Raw genomic sequence first — 7209 nt, 5'->3', positions numbered from 1 at the left:
TTACCCCCAGCCCATTTTGCCCTGCCCATCACGAAATGTCGCAAAGTGCCGATTCCAAGAGCTCGCTGATGGTTGGCACGAATTTGCCTGTGATCAGAATCACTAAGTCATCGGAGTATGCAACTACCTTTCTTCCTTTTCTCTTACAGATTTCAAGAATTTCGTTGACCACCAGTATCCAGAGAAGAGGCGATATCACCCCGCCTTGTGGGGTGCCTCTGGTGGTCACTTTGCCAATAGAGCCAATGCCTAACGTCTCGTTGACAACTCTACTCCTAAGCATAGAATCGATCCATGCAACTTTAGATCTTTGGGTTCCATATCGTGTAAGAGCCTTGCAGATGGCCTCCGTCCGCACGTTGTTGAAAGCGACCTCAATGTCGAGGAAAGCTGCCAACGTGTATTCCTTGCAGCTTAGTGAGTTCTCGATGGCACTGACTGCATCATGAAGGGCACTTTCAACGGATTTTCCTTTTTGGTGTGCATGCTGTGCTGCATCTATCTGCCAGAGATTTGCATTGTTTCTAATGTGTAGATCGATAAGTCTCTCCAGTGTTTTAAGGATAAAGGAGGAGAGGCTTATTGGTCTATAGTCTTTGGCTTCCGAGGGGTTAAGTGTTCCTGCTTTGGGAATGAAAACCACCCGTACATTTCTCCAGGCTTTGGGTACATAACCATCTTGTAGGCATCTTGAGAAGATGCCGTGTAGATATGCTATCAGTTCGTCACCAACGGCTTTTAACATATCCAGTATCACACTATCCGGTCCCGCCGATTTGTAGGTCCAACGATGTCCGTAACGTCGCTTTCCGGAGGGTATGAGCGGCTTTCTGGCATCATCGTGCCTGTCGTATCCATGTATCCAGGAAAGTGTGCATCCATCAAGACCTCTTCCATGCCGTGATGTCATTTGAAAGATCAGTATTACTAGATGAAACGTGTTCCTGGAGCTGTTCACAGTTAATAACTACTTCAGCCTCTTGGCACCTTCCCAAAATAGCTCCTTTGATCAGATGAGTGGTGACTTGAACTCATTGAGTACTCTTACCGGAATACGTCCTTCTTGTTTTGTCATAGCCAGGGTTTTCCTACAAGTATGTTCGGTGTTGATTTGTTTGCTGCTTCGACAACCCACAATTGGTTTGACCCACAATTTCCATCAACCTTTGCCCAGATGACTGCTTCTGATTTTGGTGGTATTTGCTGACGCTCTTCCACCAGCACTCATTTACTGCTGTTGCCTTTCTCGTAGCCGAAATTAAGTGGCACATCCATGTTCTTATATCGCATTGTCTTGTTCTGCATATCGATCTTGAGGCCTTGGTTTATTAAGAAGTCCACTCGAATTATGATTTCATCAAAAATCTCTGCCACTATAAAATTGTGTAGTACCGTGACGTTCCCAATTACTACTTCACATGCTACTTCTCCAATTACCTGGGTGTCCTCTCCCGTAGCTGTACGTATTCTTGCTCCAAGCAATAGTCTTATCTTCTTGTTGGCTAAATCTGATCGAATGATGGAAGGAGACGCACCCGTATCTACATTCAGTAAACGTTCCTTTCCATCCACATGTCCTCCGACAGTAAGATTGCTTGACCTTCTTCCAATTTGCAAGATAGAGATTATGGAGTATTCAATTGCGGGAGCCAGCTGTCACCCCTTTCGGCTGACTCGGTTTAGTTTAACGATTGAGTAGATTTGGAGATTTGCTCATCTCTTTGAGCTCTGCGTTTACGGCCTCCCACATTGTTGCAACTATTAGGGTTGGTACTGCAATAACGTGCAATGTGCCCTGGCTTTCCACACTTAAAGCATTTGACGGCACCTTCGTTTTTCTGCTGCGTTCCTTCTAATGCTTCCAAAATTGTGTCTACCCAGTCTGGCCTTTCCACTTCCACGCGATGAGCTTTGTAGGCGGGCTTACTCAAAAGTGAGGCAGTTTCCTGAGTTAGTGCACGGGATACCGTTTCAGCAAATGTTAATTTTGGATTCGTATATGTATCTCGTTTCGGTTCCATGTCTCGTATGCCATTTATGAAGCTCTGGATTTTTACCCTCTCGGTGTATTCTACGGGTGCGTCCGCATTTGCTAGATGGGCCAGCCCTTCAACATCGGACGCAAACTCCTGCAAGGTCTCATTAGATTTTTTGGCAGCGGTTTTGCAACTCAATTTGATATATCTGCTTCCTGTGTTCGCTTCCGTATCGTCGTTCTACAGCAGCCATCAACGCTTCATAGTTGTTCCGCTCTCCTTCGGGAATCGTCTGTTGGATTTCGGCTGCTGACCCCTTCAGTGGTACGAATAGAGCTGCAACTGTATCTTCAGCACTCCAGATGTTCACTGCTGCGGTCTTCTCAAACTGAATCTTAAACACCTGAAAAGGAACAGAACCGTCAAAAGATGGAGTTTTTACCTTCGGATTGCTCGCTGAAACAGCTGGGCGATTTAGTTGTAACTGCTCCATACGACCTTTTAAATCATCGAATTTTGCCTGAAATGCGTGCTTCCTGTGCTTCCAAATTGGATGTTAATTTCGAAGTTTGTACAGATATTGCAGCCAATATCGTGTTAAAGTCTGTGCTGGTAGCTGCCTGCGATGTTTCGTTTTCTCTTCAATTTCTGTTGTTTCATCGCCATCAAGATGAAAGACATACTCTTCCACGTTAAATCCTTCTGATTCCATTGCCTCTCGTAGTCGTGTGTGAAGTTCGAGTTTATTGCCGGTTATATTCAATCCACGGCTCTCCAACTCCTTCTTCAGTTGCTGGATCTTCAATTCACTCCACTTTGCAATATCCTTGTTGTACCCAAAATCTTCGGAATTTATTCAACAATTCCTCTTCTGACACCACTTGTAACGAATTTAGTGGACTCCGCTTATCTTCCACCTTCTACTAACTTTCGTGTCGTTAAATTGTTGAATAAATAACTCCAATATTCTATAGTGAAAAATGGTCTTTATTAGACTGCTTTGAAAGTACTTCACAGTCACACCTATACTTCGCAACCAATAGCGTGCTTAAATCAAACTGATTGGCCATGCCTCAGCTGGTGCTGCTTTTATATTCTGCGGTTTCCTTACTCCCATACTTCAAGGCGTTTATCTTTCTAGAATTAACTACTTGTTTACCAGCTATAAACTACAGATGCACGTTTATAGCTTCTCATACGCGCGTGTATATGTGAGTGATACTTCGACCGATGGTTGCATACTTTTGTGAGCATCTCAGATATTTGCATGTGTTTGTGCATATCTCTCCGCTTCTTGTAAGTACGTATGTGTAGACATAATGATTGATTTGTTTATGTATATACAAATGACTGCTTAGTATCGGGTTAGAGATGATAGTATGCCTTAGTGTTACTAATATTCGTCACAGTATGGATTTTATACAATGTAAGTATTTCAAAATGGTAAGTACTTCAAAAAGTTAAATATTTCAAAAGGGTAAGAATTTCCAAATGGTAAGATTTCAAAAATGTAATTATTTCGAAAGGGTAAGTATTTTAAAAATATAAGTATATCACATTAACATGCTTATAAGTATATATATATATATATAGAGATATATTAGATATATATATATAACACTTAGTCATCCTCGAAATCTATGAGGTTTGCGCTCATGTCTTCAACGGCGCTTTATTCAAAGTTCAATGTAGGGTTATTTTGTTTCAAAATTTTATGACATTATTAAATTATTAAAGAGTCAGTTTATTGACACTTTTGTTTGTTTACTATGCATACAAATTGTTAACATTATATTTGAGTTTGGTTTGATTGTATAGTATTTCCCGCTTATATGCACCGATTTTTTCTAAAGTTTTGTAATTTTGCCGCTTATAAGCACTAAATAAAAAATTCTATTTTAAACGAATTTATTTGGCTTCTAACTAAATTTACAGTAATGATATTACAATTCATTTGTCAATTCTCTGCATTCTTGCCTGCTACGGAGAATCTACTAACGAACATATAATCGCAGAAGCCTTCCCAGGACTAACACTAACTTTTTAACTCTTTATTGTGCTATTTGTAAACTATACTTAATTTCCTTATCTTAAACATAAAATAAATGTAAGGCGCGATAACCTCCGAAGAGATCTAAGGCCGAGCTTCTCTTCCAATTTGCGTCGTGCTCCTCTTGATTTTCCCTACAAATTGGCCGGACGGGACCTACATGTTTTATGCCGACTCCGAACGGCATCTGGAAGGTAGATGAGTTTTCACTGAGAGCTTTTCATGGCAGAAATAAACTCGGAGCGCTTGCCACTCACTGCCGAGGGGCGACCCCGCTTAGAACAATTTTCTTCTAAATGAAAAACCTTATTTCTAAAATTTTTATGTTGCTTTGCCCGGGAGGTGAACCCAGGGCATACGGTGTGATGGCGGAGCACGCTACGATCACACCACGGTGGCCGCCACCTCATCTTACGCCTCATTATTATATACTGGGCTAACTATAGTTTCTTGTAAAAATTCGAAGGTCAGAGGTGTTTTTTAAAAAATACGTTGAAGGGACAGCAACCGTGAATTCTAGACGGTGTTGTATTGTAACAATACGAAACATATTGAATGTTCTATAACTGCGATCAAAACAGCCCAAAGTTTGATGATAGTAAGGCGTTGAGGTTTTTTGCTCAATTTTGAGAAACTTGCAAAATTCCTTAAATAAACTGTTCTTGTATTCGGTTCCCATATCCGTTATGATTGTTTGCATACAACCATAAATCAGAATGAAATGTTCCAATAAAGCCTTTGCAACCGCTACAGCATGTTTGCTCTGAACGGGTGCTACAAATCAATATTTAGTTAGATCGCATAAAATAGTAATCGCATATTTATTTCCATGTACCGATTTCGGTATTGGTCCGATCGTATCGATTTGTACTATATCTAAATCTTTCGGAGGCGTTTCCTTTATAGTCAGTTGTTCCTTCAGATGTTTGTTAATTTTATTTTTATTGCAGTGGATGAAATTTTTGATATATTTTTTTATATAATTTTTCTTATTTTTCCAGTAATATTTTTGTTTTATTTTGCTTGTTGTACGAGTGGTTCCTAGGTGGCCACCAGGAATAGGGTCATCGTGATATTTATAAAAAATTTCTTTAATTTTTTCAATGATTATCACATGCATAACCTCCGGATTTAATGCAATAATTAAATTTTTGAGAACTTTGGTACATAATTCTTTAAATTTATCTACTCGAGCATAATTAGACAATTTGTCTCCAAAGGACAACCCTATGTTTACAAGTCTTAAATTACCGGCTTCTTTCATAAGCCTGGTAAAGAATTGTCCTAAGTCAATCTTCGGATGTTTGTATCTATTTCGCTACAAATTTTCTTTCCTTTTTTGAAATAAAATTTCGAGGATTGAAAACGAGTTCGGCATGTCTTCTTCCTTCCTATTTATTAAGCGTTTCATATGTTATAGGCTTCACATTATGACTTTCATTTTCTTCGTTTCTAATATTGTTACTGGTCCGTTGTCCAGTTTCCGATCTTGTCTTAACTTTTAATATTTTACATGCTTTGATTAACATACATTTAGGATTAGTTATGTTAATGCGCGATAGTGCGTCAGTTACGTGATTTTCTTTTCCAGCTATGTACTCCACTTCAAAGTATTATTCTTCCAAATCTAGTCTAACTCTTGTTAACTTTGATGAGGGGTTTTTCATTGAAAAAATGTATGTTAAAGGTTTTAATTAACAATTTTCTTGCATAGACGTATGGTGTAAAATAAGTTATGGCCCAATGAATTGTACCAATTCTTTTTTAACTGTCCGTTTATTAATTTCGTCTTCTGTGAATGATCGTGACGCGTATGCAATTGATAATTGTTTGCCTTCATATTCTTGACTAAGGACTGCGCCACAGGCATAGCCGCTACCCTCTGTTCTTATACAGAATTTTTTACTGAAGTTGGTACGAATCTTCGGTAATATTTCCAGAATGTAACGAATCGTTTGACTTCGTCAGCTGTTTTGGGCGTTGGATAATTTTAAGCAATTTCGAATTTACTTGGATCTGGTAAAATTCCTTTACTTGTGCATTGATGTCCAAAATAAGTAACTTCCTGACTAAAAAATAAGCATTTATCGGGATGCAGTTTAAAATTATATTTTCCACAAGATTACGAGACGTATATTTTTCATCAAGTGTTTTTCGGATCAACCTAATACTACTAAATCATCCATTTATAAAGTTGCTTCTGGAGGTTTAAGGCCTGCGAATGCTAAAGTCATCATTCTTTGAAATGAATTGGGGGCTACTTTCAAGTCACATGGACATTTTTTAAAACGGTACGTGCCATCATCTGCTGTCAGGGCCGGATTAAACCTCAACGGGGCACAAGGCAACCATCAATTCGGGGGCCTTTTTTCACGTCCGTTCCCTTCTTCTTTCGATTGAAAAATACAAACTTATATCCTTCTATTATATAAAAAAGTTCTTATCTTCCGGGAATATTTTATTTCAGTGGTATGATCTTTCTGTAGTATGTACTGGTTTTTTTTAAGTAAGAGTTAGAGTAAGAGTAAAAGTAAAAGCAAGAATAAGTGCAAGGGTAAGACTAAGACTAAGAATAATAGGCTAAAGGTAAGTGGAAGGGTGAGAGAAAGAGTAAAGGTAAGAGCAAGGAAAAGATTAATATAGTATGGTAAGAGTAACAGTAAGAATAAGAGTCTGGCACTTAGAGTAAGAGTGAAAGAAAAATAAATGAGAAATATGAAAATATAGAGGGAAAATGCTGAGTTAGCGTGGCAGCAAGGGCGAAGAGTAAAGGTGAGAATAAGAGTACGAGTAAAACTAGGAGTAAGAGTAAAGTTAACAGTGAGAATAAGAGTAAGAGCAAGAGTAAGAGGGAGAGTAGGAGTAAGAGTAAGATTAAGAGTGAGAACAAAAGTAAAGTAATAATCTGAGTAAGAATAAGTGTAAAGGGTGAGGAAGGTGAAGAGGTCGAAAAAGGGTGGGGGTTGGCGAGCGTAGCGAGCTGGGGCAAAGCCCCCTAGTCTTTCATAAAAAAATTATTGTCACAATGTAATAATATCAATAAAATTACTGTCTACATTTTAAACATGTCGTTTTCTACATTTGTTTTCGGCAAATTCGTCAATTATATCATCAATATCGATTTTGTTAAATAAATCTGACTCAATGCAAAGTATACCTAACATCTCGAGTCGCTCTTGTTGC

The sequence above is a fragment of the Eurosta solidaginis genome, chromosome X (assembly GCF_040869045.1).
Source record: "Eurosta solidaginis isolate ZX-2024a chromosome X, ASM4086904v1, whole genome shotgun sequence".
Taxonomy (NCBI): domain Eukaryota; kingdom Metazoa; phylum Arthropoda; class Insecta; order Diptera; family Tephritidae; genus Eurosta; species Eurosta solidaginis.
Note: the sequence above shows the minus strand (reverse complement) of the source record.